Below are 20,144 nucleotides of genomic sequence, written 5' to 3'. Positions count from 1 at the left end.
ATTAAATTTAATTTCTGCCTTACTTGCCAATTTTTAAACTTTATCACCCCTAGATTTAACTCTATTGCACACCCAGCATATGACAGATGTAGAATACATATCTGTTACTGGAAGCCTTAGTGATGGTTGTGTGTCCATGTTGAAGAATAGTAATTAGGATATCCATTTGTCTTGATCTAACCAGGACAGTTCTGTTGCACACAAGTTGTTTCAGTATAAACATTAATAATGCCCTCTTTGATTCTTAAAGGTGTCCCAGTGTAGAGGGTGTTACCCTCACTATAATTATATTGAAATTATTTCTGTAATTAATTTGAGTACTGGCATGCATGATGTGGTAGGAATAAACAATGTTTCCATTCAAAGATGTGGTAAGACTTGCCAGGGATGTTCATTGCACTTCAAGCCACACTGGTCAAGATCTGCCTAATTGACCTCTGTCTTTTTCCTCTTGTCAGCTCCCTCCTTTAACTTACATGGTGGAGAGAGGAACACCATTACATTTCATGTTGAGATAACACTCCTTTACAGCACTTTTATTTCCACTTTAAACACTTTAGACATCTCCTACCCAGTCATCCAGCAGCACTTACCCTTTGACCTCCAGAATGGGTTCTGACATTTGTTCACCCATCCTCAATTCTGGGTCTGAATCTGACCTATTGAGCCTATCAGTATTCCTTCCCTGTGGAGTTCTGTGTCCAACAACATCTTTATTGCTCCATTTGCCATTTGTAAAACTAATATTTTACAGGTAATAGCATTGACAAGTGAAGCTTAACCTTATAAAATAATTCCTTTTAAAAGAATAGGTAATAACGTGCTGATAAGAAGGGAGGCAACGTCCCAGATATGTTATTAAGATGGAGTATATATAGAGCGAAGACATAAAGAGGAGAAGAGGACTGCAGAAGGATCACACAGGCCCATCTGCTGAGGGCAGAGAGGAACATTGGAAGGAGGAGGGGAAAATTTGGCATCCTGTAGAACTTCCTTGCTTTTTTTTGCATTTGCATCTGACGTTCCTCAGGAGGGTTAGATATAAACCTAAAACTACATCAAGTGAGCAACAAACTCTATAGCTGAGTCGCCATAAACACATCATAATATTATGAAAGAAAACCTGAAATATTTAAATATTAATATCTATTTAATTATATGCATACTCGGTTGTATCCTGCCTAGTAATCAAGTGGTTCACATAAAAGGCTATAGTGAGAATTATTTTTGCTATAATGCAAAAAAAGTACAATTTCTGGATCCTGTTGTAAGAGGGGCAGAAGAGGTCTGGAAGAAGCAGAAATTCTTGCATTTGGGATTCAGGGGCATCCAGATGATCAAATATTCACTGGACCAAAAGAAGGTCTGAGGTATGATTCAGAGAATTGGCAGAAATGGAAGTTTGTGTGTCCTACAGGAAGAGGAGTCATGAGAAACTGGCTACCCTACAACTGCTATAGGGTTACCATTGATTTCCCAGCTACTAAGTCTAGGAACACTACTTACCATTCCAGTGGTCAATTAATACTGGCCCCTGCTTTCCCTCTCTGGACACTTATCTTTCTACTAGTCTCAGATTTCATGGCTTCATGGGAAGATGCTCTATTTATTTGAGCTTAACATGATATGGGATTTTGTATTTTGTATGCTTAAAAGTAAATAGTATATATGTTTAATAGTACATTACACTACAAAACAAATCTATTGGCTACAAATTCTAGTTTGAAATGGGCTAATTTATAATCTCTCTGGCTTGGAAAGCAGTTTAAATTCTGAAAAAAAAATCCACACAGATCTTTAATTTCTTGAAACTATATGAGTAAATGAGATAATCTTATTCATTATCATTAGTGGCCTACTGGGGTATTTCCTGGTAAACCATTATCCCCATAGACCATGTTCACATTGTATTCTGAGTGGGTGACATCATGCAAAGGGACAAAATAATAAGCAATATAAATGTTCTTTTGTTATTAGTCCTTATTTTATATACCATATAAAACTATTTTTGTTTTGTTTTAAATCAAAGGATAGTTATTGCTAGTGTCAAAGATACCAAATTCCAATGAGATGCATTATGTCTATATTGGAAAATATAGTTAATTCATTATATTTAACCAGGAGGACTTTTCTGTTTGAGCCCCACACTTAAAGTATAAACTCTTAGGGCGCCTGGGTGGCTCATTCAGTTAAGCGTCTGCCTTCAGCTCAGGTCATGGTCCAAGGGTCCTGGGATGCAGTCCAGCATTGGGCTCCCTTCTCTGCGGGAGCATCTGCTTCTCCCTCTCCCTCTCTCTCCCCCTTCCTTCAAGCTCTCTCACTCACACTCTCTTTCAAATAAGTAAATAAAATATTTTTTTAAAGAAAGTATAAACTCCTTATTACAAGGAGATCCAGATGATAATTGCCCTGATAATATCTTTGTATCAGTTCATCTTTTATCTAGAGATAAAAAATTTTAAACTACTAAACTATGGTTAGTATATTTATTAAAGCATAAAAGCACACATTCTTGACTATCTCTGGATGTAGATAGATTTGAATAATTAAGGTTACAATAACAGAAATGTATAAGACATTTCAGAAAAAATGCTCAGTTTTATGTCTGTAATTACCTATGTATTTAGCTATTTGGTTGTTACACATGTACAAAACACTGCATTTGCTACTTTGCATGAAATATATTTAAATATAGGTGACAAATTATTTCGCTTTGACTTATGATTCTTTCAATATTACTTCGATAATATCCACTGGTGCATCTTCTATCAGTTTATAAATGTGCATCTTTATTTACATCATGGACCCTGTCACCTTACTAGAGAATGCATCATTATATTAATGGGTAGGTATTATTGCACATCACTGAACAGACATTCATACATTGTGATAGAAATTAAATAATTAAGATACATTGTTTTTTAAGATTTTACTTATTTATTCATGAAAGACACAGAAAGAGAGAGAGAGAGAAAGGCAGAAACACAGGCAGAGGGAGAAGCAGGCTCTATGCAAGAAGCCTGATGTGGAACTCGATCCCGAACCCTGGGATCACGTCTTGAGCCAAAGGCAGACACTCAACCATTGAACCACCCAGGCGTCCCTTAAGATACCTCTTTTAGGTAATTGAGAAATAAGGAAAAGTTGTCTTCAAGTACAAATATAAGGTATTAGGAATTGCTTCTCTATATGTGTTTTAAAATACATATATAAAATGATCACATTAATTTTTGTGAATTGAAGAATTAACTAGAGGAACTGAAAATTATCCCCCAATTTAAAACCAATTTAGAATCTTTTTAAAATTGACAATATTTCTTCTATAAATGCAGATTTACAATAGCAGGTATCCATTTTATATTGGCGTTAATTGAACTGGTATTTACATTTCCAAACATTTACTTCTCATTACCCAAGAAGATTTTTTTTTAACTTATTTATGATAGTCACAGAGAGAGAGAGAGAGAGAGAGAGAGAGGCAGAGACACAGGCAGAGGGAGAAGCAGGCTCCATGCACCGGGAGCCCGACGTGGGATTCGATCCCGGGTCTCCAGGATCGCGCCCTGGGCCAAAGGCAGGTGCCAAACCGCTGCGCCACCCAGGGATCCCTACCCAAGAAGATATTGAGGTGTAGTTTTCCTTCAATAATGTCTTCATTGAATCACTAGTATTTATTAAACTATCAGTGTTAAGGGGACACAAAAACATATCAGCCATCATTCCTGAGTAGAATTGACTTCTCCCAGCTTTGTTTAGGAGAACAGGTTTTCATCTTATTTCTCTAGGTGAAAACATCCCTATAGTGAAGAAGGACTGCACATTTTCTTCATTTTGAGCCTGTACACATGGAGTGGTATTCTAAATGATGTGTCATTTACGTAGCACTTTCTTTAATATTGCATGATCTATGATTCAGTTTAAACAGTAAAAGAGCCATTGGGAAAACACAGTGGACAAATGGTGAAGCCTTATATTCAAATTATGTTTTTTGAGACTATCCCAAACTCATCTTTCAGTTTGTGGTGGCCTTTATCAAGCTGGTAGCACTGATAGTTAGGTTTTACTTTGATCCTATCTTTTTTATGAGAGTCATAATTTATCTTTCTCTTTATTTCTAAATATCCTCTCCATATACTAAAGTTTTTTCTTCAAAGTGAAAAGCCAAAGCTTTTCTCAGAATCATATTTGTAGAGGGGCTACAAATTAAATTTCACATGGTATTTCATGGGCCATTATTGCTACAATGAATCAAAGAGAACATAAATTTGCATTCAATTTAAAGTTCTTATAACGCTATTGAAATACTCCATTAAAATTGTAGATTTCATCAAAGTGCACTGTACAGAGAAACATACAAATGTTAAAGTTTTAAGGTTCTATTTATTAACAGATATATACCATTGTCAGTATTATCATATTTTCAGATTAATCTAAAACTGAATTTCAGCCTTGGCTACCCCTTGAGCATCTTTTAAAATATATCAGTGTCTGGTTGCATCACCTGAGAATATGGTATAACTGGTTTGAGAAATAGTACATGCATTTGTGCTGATCGTTTTGAGAGCTCCCTAGATAATTCTAATAGGGTCTGCCTAGGGCTCTAACAGTAGACAAGTCAAAACATAAACCAAAACCAACCAACCAACCAACCAAACAAACAAACAAAAAACCCTCTTAGAGAACAGTTGGAAAATAGAAGTTCCTTCCCCACTGATCATACATGCCTGTTGGAACTTTTACCCGGGGAGTTTTTTATCTTTTTCATTTGGGGGGAATGCTGTGGGGAGTGCTAACCAGGTGGAAATCATTTGCACCTTGCTGCTGCTTCTCTTTCTGAATAACTGTGTTGTTTCTGCGTTGCTTGCTTAAAGTTTGTATTATGCCAAAGTGTATTTATGTGAGGACTTGATTTTGGGTCTACTTTGCATAGTACCACAACCTTTTGCCTGTTTACTTTAGATCCTTACAAGAGCAGAAGGGTAAAATGTTCTTTTATCTCTGAAGGGTTCTTTCAAAGGTTATGTGATTGCCAAGCAACCAAATTTCTTTGCATAAGCACTCATTCGTTCTACTGGCATTTCTCTTTCAAATATAAATTTTAATCTTCGAAAAATGATTTCCATGTGCATTTTGGCTTCAGGCTTCAGGATGAATCACTGTGCCTGGAGCAGAATCTTTGTCAAGGATAGAGCAGAGCATATGAAGGAGCGGCAGGAACACCAGGGAGCCCTCTGGCTCTAGGTCTCCTTAGAGAAGTAAAACATAATCAAACAAAACCCTCAAGCGCAGAAAAAAGTTGCAGGTTCATAGATTTGCATTTTGCGTGAAATATGAACAGGGTTAGGATGAAATTCCTGTTGAGGACAATTAGAATATATTTTGAAATTAAATTTTCTCATTTTTGTTCAAAATGAACACATATACACTAACTCTTGGTTAACCCATGAGAAAATTACTTTAAAAATACTGATGTGTGGTTCCTATTCCTTAACATTCTGCTTTAAATGCTCTGGAGTTATGCAGAGCAGAGTTATTCCCAATGCAGCCTGGGCATTGGGAATCTTTAAAAGCAAGCAGATAATTCTCACATACAGCAAAATGTAGAGACCATTGAGTTATATCTTACCCAATTTATTATATCAGAATCTCTGGATGAGTGTATAATCTTGTAGTTTGCATTTTATAAGAATCACTTCAGATACTTACACAAAAATTTGGTAACCACTGGTTTTCCTGTGTGATATTTTCTTCTAAGAAATGTTGACTCTATTGTAAGACTATTTTGTCCTTGCTTCTATGATTCATGTTTTAGGTATAAATACTTATGGTGTTATTTTTTTTTCCTCATTTAACCACCATCTGTGTTTATTCATCATGTGTAGGTTCAGGCACATACTAGGCATTCTTGATGCCACTTACCTCTCCATTTGGATTAAGGTAATATGATGGAGCAGAAGTGTTTTATAATTTTGCATATGCTAATAAATAGCTTGGCAGTATTTAATCAATTTCTGAGATGTAGAGATAAGCTTCTTAAACTATCTCAGAAAGATGAAGTCTGACAATTACTGTCTATCTGGCCTTGGGTAGGCTTGTCAACTGAGCTTTCTTCCTTTGTGAAATGGTAGGGTTTTTTTGTTTGTTTTTTAGAGAGAGGAGGAAAGGCAGGAAGAGAGAGAGAGAATCTGATGAAGCAGACTCCACGTCCAGTGTAGAGCCAAATGCAGGGCTTGATCTCACAACTCTGAGATCATGATCTGAGCAGAAATCAAGAGTCTGATGCTTAACCATCTGAGCCACCCAGGCACAACTGACATGGTAGTTTTTAATATCCATCTTTTAGAGCTGTGATTTGGGAAGGCAATAAGTGCTAGAACTATGTTATTTGTAAAGCACTATGCAAATTTTTGGTATGGCTACTTATATGTTTGCAAATTAAGAACATTCATTTACAAGGTCATTTTCATTTCAAAATCTGTGGGTTTTCAGTTAAATATGTCCAACGCACTATTTGTATCTCCACAAAGAGTTTTTATGTAGAAGGTGCCCAAAATGTGCTTTTTAAAAATTTTTCTAGTTTACAGTGATTAAATAATTCAGGAAAATGAAGAAATTCAGAAATGAAGAAAATCAAAAGAATTTAGTATGAATCTTTGATCCAGCATTAGGAATTTTGTATTTCTTCCCATGTTTCCTTGTTGTTTTTTAAATATGTGTGTATGTGGTTCTTTGTTTTGGTGAGAGGAGTGGGGAAATTCCTTTTTATTCCTTTTTCATCAGCCTTTCTGCAAATTGGTCATCTTTTGCAGCTGGGAAAATGGTTAGAAGGATATTTTGAAAGCACTTGGTGATTTAAGACAATTCCTAGTAAAATATATATTGCTGAGAAAAAGGATGGCTGATTAAATGGGATAGCTTGGATTGAGTTTTATATAGTATTACTGTTTGTATTTGTTTTGAAGTATGTAATGATGAAATAATCTCTTTTCCTTTTAAAATATGGTAAAGAGTGAAACTGCTTATTTTCACAAAGAATGCTGGCAGGCTATAGCTTAACATTTTGCTGCAAATTTTTCTGAAATGTGAGGCTGATACATGTTTGGAACCTAGAAGAATTTTTGGTCCCAGCTGGCAATAATTGGGGAATATTCCTTAGATCGCTAATTACTGTGGTGGTTTATAGTGTAGTTGTAAAGGCCAGTATTGACCTTCACTGCATGTTTTGTTCATATGGAGTGTGATTTTTTTTATTGATAAAGAATGTAAGCTCAGATATTTTATCTTAGCATAAAGAAATTGATGAACCAACAATAAAAGGTTTGTTGGATCTTTATGGGTTCTTCCTGTTCAAATGTAAGATTCTTCTGTTATGAAACATATAAAAGTTCATATAATCCCCAGAAATGCTACTGTTCAGTATTTTACATAAGAGCTATTTGATATACCTGATCTATTCAAATAGAATAAATACCTAGATAGATAGACATAGAATAAATAGAGAGAGAACTTGGTTACTTGTCAAACATTTTGACTTAGTTGCTAATTAAGACTGAGTTAAGATTATGAATAACCTGTACTTGGCTAACCATAAATATTCATGGGATTTTCAGAATACGCTTTCTTTTTGGCAATGCTTATATTTAGGACGCACCAACACAGCACCCCCTCTCCCCATAAGCAGGGAGAATGAGAAATAGAAAGTCAGATAGAGGACAGGACTGGATGAGTATCTTCAAAATCACCTACATAAAGATGAGAGAGAGACAGAGAGGGAGGAAGAGGGATCGAGGGTGGGAGAGAGGGAGGGGAAGAAAGTGGGAGAGGGTCAAACAAAGAAGAGGGAGAGAGAGATTTTAAATATTTTTATTAGTGGTAGCAAGATCAGAATTAAACCATTATGTTCCTAAATGACTATTTAGACAAGCAATATTCACCTGAATATACTTTTTAAAAAGTCAACTCTATACCATTAAGTGTATACCAAAGGGGAAAAAAATCTTTAAACTTTTGAGGCTTCTTCTGTGTCACAAGAAGTTAAACAAGTCAGAGTAAGTTATTGCCTCTTTTATGGAATCAACACAAATGAACATATATATCTAAAAATCAACATGTGTAATTTGCATGTTCAAATTCATGACTTTATACAGAGAAATGTATTCCTTCATTTATTCACCAAATGATTACTTATTTCTATTTTATATATTTATGTAGTTACTATGTGTCAGACATTTTTCCTAGAGTTGAGGGTACAGTGGTAACCAGAATAAGGAGCATACGACAGTATCCTTATGACCCCATCGGTATGCATAGAGGTGTGCATGGAGGGAGGGGGAGAGAGGGCAATCCAAAGAAAGATTAGACTCCAAGCTGTACAGTTTATCACCAGTGTAGCTGGTTTATGACATATGATATGCTGGAATAATGTGCTACATATTTTTTACTCCTTTTATAGTCTAATTTTCTATGTCCCCAGCCCCTTTGTTTTTTTTAACAAATTTGGAAGACTTTAATATGTCTCTATAGTCATATTTGGTTTTGCAATGATTTATGATTCTCCTGGAACCAAGAAGTTTGTTGTCTAAATTGATCTGACTGGGTTAATTTAGAAGTAGTTTGTTTCAACATTGAGGATATTGAAAAAGAAAAAGAATAAATATCTTTTTTTTATTTTTTTTTATTTATTTACGATAGTCATACAGAGAGAGAGAGGCAGAGACACAGGCAGAGGGAGAAGCAGGCTCCATGCACCGGGAGCCCGATGTGGGATTCGATCCCGGGTCTCCAGGATCGCGCCCTGGGCCAAAGGCAGGCGCCAAACCGCTGCGCCACCCAGGGATCCCAAGAAAAAGAATAAATCATACACAAACCCACACACACCCCTAGGAAAGCTGAGTAGATGCAACATTCTCCATTTATTGTCAGAAAAGTTAGCATCATGGACCTCTAGGAAGTTTTCAGTGGCTAACTGTCTTCTACAATCTTTCGATGCTTGTTTTGTATTGAATTGTCTGTAATGAAAAGAAAGAATTATATCCCACGTGTTCTGTTGAGAACAGAGATTGAAAAGTATTTGGTTCTTTTTTTGGATCTTTCTTTGAAGTCCTGCTTTAACATGAATGATAGTATTCTTTTTTGAGTGCCAAAAATAACAATGAATACTACCTGTCACTTTGTACATGTAAGTGGGTGTTTGGAAAACCTTTGACTTCATTTAATAAATCAGTGCTAAATTAATGAAAAGCCTGTTATCTTTTTCCAGATGGTGCCTCTCTATAGCTGTGGACCACCATATATTTGTCATCTCTTTGCTTATTGATTTGGAACGTCTCACTTTCTGTGAAAGGAGACATCTTCAAGGTACCCACATTCCCAAATGCTTAGATCGTAACAACTCTTTGATGCAAATGTGGAAAGTACCTGGAGATTAACACATGATAGGATAACAGGCCATTGCTAAACAGGATGAATGAGTTGTGTAACAATTAGAGATTGGGTATCAAATAAAAATGTGCTACACACCAATCAAAATGTTCTAGGAATACCTTAGCATTTCAGTCTGAGTTCTGATGTTTTACATCTTTCTACATGTGTCATACACTCTGGAGACAATTGTTTGATCACTAGGGGAATACATTATTGGTTTAGGAAATAAAATAGCTGTGGTGTTCTCTTTTGAATAACACTATGTATGAATTAGGACTATGATCTTGTTTGGGTAGAACATTCCGTTAAATTTCTTGGATTTATGTCAGGATATAACAAAGTGCATTTATCAGCTTAGGAGGTTTGCTAACTTCTGCATTCAGCATTAAGTTTAGTTAGCCGAAGTCTACAATTAAGCAACAAGACACAACAACAAGCTTTGAATTTTAATGGCAACTGGCAAGACGCTGAATTGTAATTAAACCAGTAGAGATGATGAATTACTTACAGATTTAAACTGTGTGTGGACTAGCCAACATAAAGCAAATAGCCAATGGCTTTCTCTATTGGGTTATATCTCTATATATAAATAGATAGAAGTATTTATAATAGTCCTTTTAAAAATGCAACTATTCTGTGTCCTTGAGCAACTTCCAGGAGCTGGTCTTCTAGCTGTCTAGATATAAATTAACTGAACTTAGAGATGATACTTTTTTTTTTCAGGAGAATAAGAACTCTACTTCCTCATATCTGTCTCTCCAACCATTGGAAAGTTTATGTACATAGTAACTATTCAGTCAGTACAGTTGAAAATGTTTAAGTGGGAGTCCTGCTTCATTTCCATCACAAGTTAAAAGGAAAAATGTATATAAAAGAGCAGTGGATTTGCTTAATATCTGTCTTTTATAGGCACTTATCACACAAAAGCTTGCCATTCTGAAAAGTATTTTTGTATAAAATACTTTAGAATCATGGTTGTGTTTTTACTTTAAAAGCAAATAAGCTTTTAATGCCTATTTGGAAAGATAGAACAGGGTTTGTGTCCTATGTGTAAGGATTCTACATCCTTCTCAAACTGGCCTGACACAGCCATCCTCAGTGATAGCAAGGATTGGAAAATAGCCTCTGTTATGGGTTACCAAGCTAGACCTCTACTCTCACGACAGTGAGGCCAGGTTAGCAGGCTAAATCCACACTTCCAGGACAGTGAACTCCATTCTCCAGGCTAGACTCCTATTCTCACGACAGTGAATTTAGGTTACTAGGCTAGATCCCTACTCCCAGGAAAGTGAAGCTAAGCTACTAGGCTAGATTGCTACTCACAGCAAAATGAACCCAGATTTCTAAGCTAGACTTCTACTTCCAGGACAGTGAACCACTGCTTTTCTGGTTCCTTTCTGGCAATGGTGTCAATAAGATCAGGCAAAGTAATAGTCCATTTACTTACATAGAATTGACCAGAATTTGGGAAACTTGGGTGGCTCAGTGGTTGAGCATCTGCCTTTGGCTCAGGGCATGATCCCGGAGTCCTGGGATCGAGTCCCACGTTGGGCTCCCTGCAAGGAGCCTGCTTCTCCCTCTGTCTATGTCTCTGCCTCTCTCTGTGTGTCCCTCATGAATAAATAAATAAAATATTTTTAAAAAAGAATTAACCAGAATTTATGAGAAAACCTCAGGAGAACAGCAATATTGAGAACTTCCTTATAAGCATGTAGATTCCAGATCCTTTTATGAAGAGTTTTCCCTCATACTGATTTTTGTGATATAAGCTCATCCCACTACTCCTACAACCTTCCCTCAGGAACTCTTGTGACTCTCTACTGACACCAAGTCTTTCAGGGTTCCCGGACCCAATTCCAGTGTGGTGGTGCTGAGGGGTGGGTTCCCCTCACACAAGACCAATTCTGACGCTATCCACCCAGAGGATGGCATCAGAGGTGGCATCAGATTCTGCAGGTTAAGGGCCCAGTCCTTCAAGACTGCTCCTCCACCCCCCACTTGAAACTCCAGATCCATACCCCAGGCTGTTATATGTGTTTCTGACTCACCAGCTATAGACTCCAACTATTCCCTCCCTAGGTCTTTTATTGGCTAAAGCAGCTCACCAAACTCAGGGAAACACTTGCGAGTTTATTAAAGGGTAGGATAAAGGATCCAAATCAACAAGATGAAAAGTTACATAGGGTGAAGAATGAGGAAAGGGCCTAGGCTTCTGGGACCTTTCCAGGCCATCACTTTTCCAGTATCACCACACATTCACCCACCTACAAACTCTCTGAGCCCAGTCCTTTTGGATTTTGATGGAGGCTTCTTTACACAGTCATGACTGACTAAATTATTAGCTAATCCAACCTCCAGCCCCTCTCTCCTCCCTTGAGTTTGGGGTTGGGAGAAGGTAGAGCTGGAGCTGAAAGTCCCAACTCTATAATAGTATGGTGGGTTTTCTGGCAACCAGCCCCTACTCTTGGGAGGAACCTGACAGTCATCATTAATATAACAAAAGACACTTTATCACTCTCAACACTTAGGAAATTCCAAGGGTTTGGAGAGCTGCGAATCAGGAACAACTGAGGCCTACCAGGGACCTTCGCCTCCCAGGGAACCTGGCAAATATTGAGGCATCTACTTCTATTTAGTGCTGCTGACATAAAATCTCTGCTCCTCTTCCCCTTCTCTCCTTCATCATGGTGGTCTCACTCTTACTGCTCCCTCCTTCCTATACCCTAGATACCTACAGGAACCTCTTCCAAAATTATTATAATGATGTGGAAGAAAAATTAAATAGTGAGACTGTACTTCTATAGAGCCAAGTTTTGCTTTTTTAGGTTTCAACTACAGCCAATATTTTATTCTGGGCACCATGATTTTATGTGATAGGCAGGAATATTCGGTTCTTATTTTATAGACTATATGGGAGAGGACCGATGCTCAGGGAGATTTAGTAGCTTGCCTAAAATCCCCCAGGATTAAGAGGTGGTCACAGGGCCACCTTGTTCCCTTGACCCAATGCCTTCTGCTACAGTGAAAAAGACAAAGGTTTTGAAGTCTGTCGGCCAGTTTCTTTTTTGAAAGAAGATTTTATTTATTCATTCATGAGAGACACACAGAGAAAGGCAGGGATATAGGCAGAGGGAGAAACAGGCTCCCCATGGGAAACCTGATATAGGACTCAATCCCAGGACCCTGGGACCTAAGCCAAAGGTAGACACTCAACCACTGAGCCACCCAGGTGTCCTGGCCAGTTCAATTCTAATTCATATTACTTACTAGCAAAATATCATGGACACATGACTTAATCAGTAAAGCCTCATTTAAAGGCAAACTGAAAATAAAGATCCCACCTCATATATTTGTTAGGAGAATTAAATAGGATAATGTGCTAAAAATGCTTGTCTCATAATAGATAGTAACTAGATGTTAGTAGCTTTTGAAATCTTATCCTCTAGAGGATGGGTCTACTCTGGGTTAGTTATGGGGTCGTTCAGCCAAGACAATTATTTATGAAATTCTTCCAGCCAAAAGTGATCCTGGTGTTTGCTTCAGCCCTGTGTCATCAGTTCCCATAATGATTTTTTTTTTTTTATGATGCGGGAAATGGGTTTAAATAAGACAGACGCTCATTTGTTCCTAATGCCTCCAGAACAATTGGAGAGTGGAACAGTTTGACAAGTGTTTGGCAATGCTGACTGTTTAATGTATTCTGAATTGGCCCAAGGAATGTAATTCACTACCTTTTAAACCACTATAAACCCCTTGTTTTCAGGCTTTCATTATTTGTAATTATATAATTTCTATTCCCTCTTTTATTGTGGCTGACATTTCATTATAAATTAAACATGGGAGAATCCTGTGATAACACCTTATGGTATTGTATAGAACTGATTTCACACAGATTCAATCAAAGTTGATGTTTTCCTGCTCTTTGATTTCTCACCTGCATATTAAAGGTGCTTCCCCCACAGGGATATATAAAAACCAGCCTGGCTGTGAGCTGGCTTAGCTGGTTCTTTTTGAGACTTACTTCATTTGCACTTTCTGTAAAGACTTTGTATGGGGAAAATGTTATTCCTTGGTTCTGCTTTTCGTCCTGGTTGTCAGTGCTCACATGCAATTAGATCTATATCTCAGCCTAGGGATAAATAGAAAAGGTTTGAAGTTGGAAGCACCAGAAACATAGAATTGTAGACCCTGATGGGCAGAGACCACAAATGAGTTTCCTTCACTTTGACTTAGTTTGTCATGAGTTTCTGTTGCCCAGTGTGACACTGGTAATGAGTTTCTAACAAGGACAGGAAACGCGTGAGAGAGCCAGGGTGGGGTCCCATGCTGCTTTCCCTTTCTGAGAGTGTATATAAAAATAAATGCAACAAAAGCAAATCAGTAACGATTTCTTTAAAATGTGTTCCTCCTTCTTTAAAGCCAGAGATATTTTTATCACAACCCAGCAAGCATAATTGGAATAAAATTAGAGCATGTAAGGAATTGAATTAATCCATGGATTAAACCCACCCATTTGGGATAGCATGGTTATTATGGATCCAGTCTAAAAAATCAGTGTTGGCCATGTGGAACTCAGTGCACTGTGCTGAATACTAAGGATATTGGACATCCTTTCAGTCCTCAATTTGGAAACTTCATGATAACACTGATTACCAGGTGAACTCAGAAATAGTTATTATGAGGAATGCTTTCTCTCAAATCCTTAAAAGTCTATTTGATTTTTAAATTCTTTGAATTAGCTCTGGGAAACATTCAACAGTTAATGAATGAGCGTATAGTGACAGAAACAGCAGGGATGAGTATGTTCATCATAAATGTCTTGAAGGATCTCATGAGGATATTCAGTTCTCAGTGAACAGCTTTCAGATCAGTCTTATGGAAATGATTTACTGTATTGTGCTTGAATCAGCCATGTAGAAGCAAAACTATTGGCATTTTGAACACTTTGAAGCTTGCTGATGGACATATAGTAGGGAATGTAATTACTGCATTAAATCAGTTATAAATCATCTCATTATGGCTTTTATCCTTTTAAAAATATTCAGAATAATCTACATATATGAGATATATATGTGCATTTTAATATATATGTGCATATGCTTTTTATCTATAACATATAAATAATTTATTTGAATGAGTTATATTTAGGATAGGGAAATAAAGGAGTAGATTTCATAGTAATTCAGACATGACACTAAAATGCATATCTTGACATTCCTAGAGTCAACATGCCATAGTATCACTTTTTTTTTAGTAATTACCCCAATTAGCAGGTAATTCACTTAAGTTTATCTATAATGATTCAAGTTCATGTCCCTAAGCATTTGAAGGTGCTTAAAGTAGTAAAGACCTATATTTTCTTGATTCACTTAATGAAACTAAAGTAAAACATTGTACCTTGGTTTTACTGCAAGTAAGTGAGCAGTGACTATTTTTATATTGTGTAATTACAGTTACCACTTAAACTGAAAGGCAATCTGGATTACAAAACAGCCCAGGTTAAAAAAAAAAAAACAGCCCAGGTTAAATATACAGTTTTCATTGTCCAAAGCTTTCTTTATAAATAAACTACACAAATATAATTGGAATAATGAATTTCATGATTTCACAGATATTTTTCAGATAATATCTTATGAAGAGATTTACTCTTTTCGGAGATGAATGAAAGTGTAGAAAGTACTTGTAAGAGAGTTTATAGAAAACAAGTCTGAGATGGCTATTTATATACATAATATATAATAATATACTTAAAATATAAAAACACATTTAATTTGGAATGCCAAATAACAGAAACAGAGGTTGACATAACATTTTATTATTCTTAATTATGAGTTGAATTTTTATTATTTGTATTAGCTTGGTGACTGTCATCAATATCAATGCATCATGTGCATTTTAAATGTAAAGAAGGACATTTTCTAGTACTATACAGAATCTATTTTTACTTTTTTTTTTTTTTTACTATTTTACTTTTTAAAAGATTTTATTTATTTATTCATGAGAGACACACAGAGAGAGGCAGAGACATAGGCAGAGGGATAAGAAAGCTCCTCCCAGGGAGCTTGATGTGGGACTCATCACAGGACCCCGGGATCACGCCCTGAGCCAAAGGCAGCTGCTCAACTGCTGAGCCACCCAGGCATCCCCAAGATCTATTTTTAAAAGATGATATCTTTTACTTAACAATGGGCAAATGAAGTGAATAGCATTTGATGAAAGAGGGTATTTAAATAGCCAAAAAGTTTATGAAAAGACTCTCAGCATCATTACTCATCAGAACAATGTAAATTAAAATGCCAAAGTGGTGCCCCTAGGCTCTGACCAGAATGGGTAAAATTAAAATAATTGAGAATTCCTAGAGTTGGCAATTAAATAGTATAAAACAAAACAAAACAAACTTTCATATATTGCTTCTGGGATGCCAATTGGTACACTTTTTCAGAAGGTCTACTAATGTTAAATAAATCATCTTCAAGAATAACAGTGACACTCCTGGGGAAATGTATTTTTATTTCTACTAAAAAGACATGTATGAGAATATTAATAGTGTTTTTAATAATAGCCCCAAAATGGAACAAATTAAACATCCATCAATAGTAGAATGGATAAAGTGCAATATATTTATATTATTACAATTATATTCATATAATTTAATTTAATTATATTTATATAATTTATATAATATTTATATAATTATATCTATAATTATATTTATATTATGGAATGCCATACGGCAATCAGACTCGACACACTGGAATATGCATGGCTGGATCTTACAGATACAATCAGGAGGAAAAGAAGCCAGACACTCAAGGGTAGATGCTAAATGATTACATATATGAAATAATTTGAATGTGAATATGAAATAACATATGAAAAATATGAAATAATAGATGAAATTTAAAAACAGGCAAATCTAGTCTTTAATGGTAGAGGTCAGCATGGTGGTTACCTTTGGGGAGAGATTATTGATTAGGAGGAAACACAGTGAGGTACTAAAAGTGCTTTATATCTTGATCTGATATCTGTGTGCATGTGTGTCTATGTGTGTATGTGTTGTTTGTATTTATGGGTATAATGTAGCTGTAGAGGCAAACTTCATATTTGGATGCTTTAATACATGTAGTTTATACCTGAATAGAACAGAGGAAAGAGGGTATAAGTGTGGCTACAAAGCACTTTCAGGGCTCCTTTTCACAATCATTCTTGCATTGCCATAAATTCTTTCTTCACTTAACATGAAAAATAAAATGACAGGATGCTATTTTGATGAGCTCTGATATTGGAGATACAGTTTATTTTTTTCAAAATTCAGCTTTAACCTTTCTTCCATGTTAACTATAACTTGGTTGTAATAGTCCAGCTCAGAAGCACCAACTAAACCTGAAGTCTTAAACTTCCCCTTGGATATATTAATTTTGGTTCTTGTTTCATAATCTTGACTTTATTGTGAATCAATTTTTTGAAAAATTTAATCTATTTCCCCTCATTTCTTATAGCAAAAATATTAACATTATGTAGGATTCATCTATTTATCATCGGTACTGTACATGAAGACACCTTGTTGTTTTAAATGGATTATCTAGTAAAAAGTAATGCTAGTGTTTTCTTTTCTTATACAATCTCATTATAGAACACGCATCTTTTATTGATATGTATTCTGTCAAGAATCGGAAACAGGCTTTCCCTGATCTATCGCTGCGGCTGTTTCTCTATTTATATCCTCTGGGGCCAGTAAACATCTCTCATTGGTATGTCCCTTGGTGGCTTTATATCAGTGTAGTTAATTCTCATCTTAAATCTTTTCACCTGCTGTTGGCCAAGAACTAGCTAAGAAAGCTGATTTGCCCAAAGCTTGTGTATCTTAGATGAAAAAAATGATGAGTGTCCACTTGAGGCTTGAGTACTCTCCTTTTCTTTAATTATACAGATCATGCGCTGTCCAGCATCACCATCAGTCACTCATCTTGGAGGGTCCCCTCCGCATCAGAGGGAAAGGGGAATGTTACCAAAGGGAAGGTTTCAAGTCCTGAAATAGGAGATGTAAAGGCATGTTTTCTCTCTCGTAAGATCTGTGGTCTATCGTGTATCTTCATGAAAATTCTAAAAATCTATTTTATGATGGTTTGAGGAATGAATGGGGGACAGTACTAGAAAAGATAGATACCAGCATTGTTTTTGATGCCAGAATTAAAATTCAACCAATAATGTGTAGTGCAGTTATCACTTGAAAGATTCAATTTCACTTTCTTATTTTGAGTACCAGAATTATACTATAAGTTTTCCCCTATTAACCTGTAATATAGGTTAACTTTCTAGTTATTGATAGGTAGAATATAATGATAGGAAGATAGTTATTTATTTCTGAAAACACAGATTTCTCTCCTTTTCACCATGACACTTTGGACACAGTTTTAATGCAAGCCTTCCCACTACTGCATGTGGCTTTCATAGTGGACATCTGGGCTAATTCATCCCACCTTCTGGGTCTTTCAATTAAGCCTATTTTATTTTTGTAAGAAAAATGATTCCCTGTAAAGGAAGGATCTCAACGTTTCTCTTTCCATTATTTCCCCTCATCCTTTTCTTGTTGCCCTTCTCTAAACAAGTTAATTTGTCTCTGATTAAGACCTTAATCAGAGGTCTCTGAACTTTGGTTTCCTCCCTTCTCAATTTGGGATAAATACTTTCATCCTCATAGGCTTATGATGAGGAATAAATGGATACAAAACACTTGGTGTAAGGTAAGTACTCAACAATGGCTATATCATATATATTTTTTTAACTGATAGCCTCTCAAAATGATTTGGTAGTAAGCTTCACGGGAAGGGAGCTTAAAAAATGAATAAAGAAGTTATTTCTTTGGAGTAAGAGATCGATAATGCCTAGCCAAGCCAAGGCTGGGAGAGATAGGTACACTGGAAATCCTATGAAATGAGAACAAATCTGGTAGGCTTAGCTCTACATAGGGATCATTATGTTTTAAAGGTTCATGTTGTGCTTCCTTTGATAAACTAGACCTTTGTTTATCTTAAATTAAGTTGTGTTATTCTCTGAAAGCTTACAAACTGTTTTTGGAATAGTTAGAAATATAATTTATTGGGAAATGTTATTGGTGGATTGCAGTTTTGCCTTAGACCCCTATTAATAAGTATTGATAAAGCTCTCCAAAGCAAAGATGTAAGAGTATAGTTGTAATTCCCTGAGAAAGCCAAGAGTATTTTTTAAAAGATTTTATTTATTTATTAATGAGAGACACAGAGAAAGAGAGAGAGGCAGAGACACAGGCAGAGAGAGAAGCAGGCTCCATGAAGGGAGCCCAATATGGGACTCGATTCCGGGACTCCGGGACCATGCCTTGAGCTGAAGGCAGACAGAGGCTTAACTGCTGAGCCACCCAGGCGTTCCACCAAGAGTATTTTTAAATTAATGTTATGGTTGTGGCAGGGACTCTACACTGGTTTCCCTTTTTTTGGGTTGGCCATTATGCACACACACACACACACACCTCTTTTTTTCAATGACCTTTCACCATTATAAGAAAGATGGGGTATTAACAGAAGCTAGGATGCAGTGTATTATCCAAAATATCCTGCAGAGGAAGGATCTGCCTTGGCAGGCATCCAAACTAAAGTCGTTTGCTTCGAAGAGCTAAAGCTGATGGAAAAATGAATAGTTTGGTTGGGAATGATTTCTTTATCACAATTACTGACTTTGGGTTTGGTCCAGAAATATTTCCATCTAAAGAAGTTTAAAAAAAATAACAAAAGAAGCAAAAACTAATCTTCCATTCCTGACAGACTGACAGTATTCTTCGTGGATTCAGGCTTCATTGAGTTTTTGAAGGTTTCATTGTCAATGGCAACTTTCCCCAAGACAAAAGGCTTTTGCCTGGAGCTAAGAACAAGAGCATCTTCAAGTCATGGCTCATGTCTTGGTAACCTTGACTTTCCAAAAGCCTTGCATACAGTAACTAATGTACAATAAGTGCCCAATAAATGCATCTTGTCTAGGTGAGTGAATAAGCAAGTGAGTGAACAATGATAAGGATGACCTACAATTTGTTTAGACCATCTACATTCTGTACACTTGTGCATGATAACTAATATTTTTACAATCTCTGGTTATCTCTTTTGTTGCTTCAATCACCAAAACCATAGCTGCCAGTCCTCTATGAGATCAGAGAGTAAAGGTGTTTCACAGGCTATTTGCCAGGCAAATTTTACTCATTTTCTCTACTTTATATAAACTCATGCTCATGTGGCAGCTGAATCTGATAGTATCCAGGATGCTGATTAATTTACAGGAAGAAAGGCAGGCAGTGTAACTTTATAGAACACCCTTACCCAGAACTTCAGAGGCTGAGCTAAACCTCTTATTTCTCCCTGCCAGCAAAATGGAAAAAAATGAATTTAAATGAAAAATAAAATATACTGCCAAATCAAGTAATAGCATAATGATCAAATTGTGTACTTAAAGATTTGATGGACAGAAAAAGCCTGAGCACAGCTTGACTGTGACCTACTCTTCTGGATAACATGTCATTTGTCTTTTTATATTTAGAGGAATCCCAAATAAGTAGCCATGATTTACACTTTAGAAAGCATTTTGTTTATAAAATGCATTTAGTGTTTTTTTCCTTCCTTCTTTATTTTCAGGTACCTGAAAGATTCACTGGTTAATTAACTAATTGGAAAGAAAACTTCACATCCATTTATTGA

At 36.2% G+C, this 20,144-nt stretch overlaps 1 protein-coding gene across 3 annotated transcripts in view; it reads left to right on the top strand.

Annotated features, from left to right (window-relative positions):
• FGF14 (fibroblast growth factor 14) overlaps positions 1 to 20,144 on the top strand; it is a 613,348-nt gene that overhangs the window by 514,489 nt on the left and 78,715 nt on the right. The gene's annotated exons all lie outside the window — the stretch shown is intronic.

The sequence above is a fragment of the Nyctereutes procyonoides genome, unplaced genomic scaffold (genome assembly GCF_905146905.1).
Source record: "Nyctereutes procyonoides isolate TBG_1078 unplaced genomic scaffold, NYPRO_anot_genome, whole genome shotgun sequence".
Lineage (NCBI taxonomy): Eukaryota > Metazoa > Chordata > Mammalia > Carnivora > Canidae > Nyctereutes > Nyctereutes procyonoides.
The sequence above is the reverse complement of the archived record's forward strand: the minus strand, read 5'-3'. Positions and strand labels throughout refer to the sequence as shown.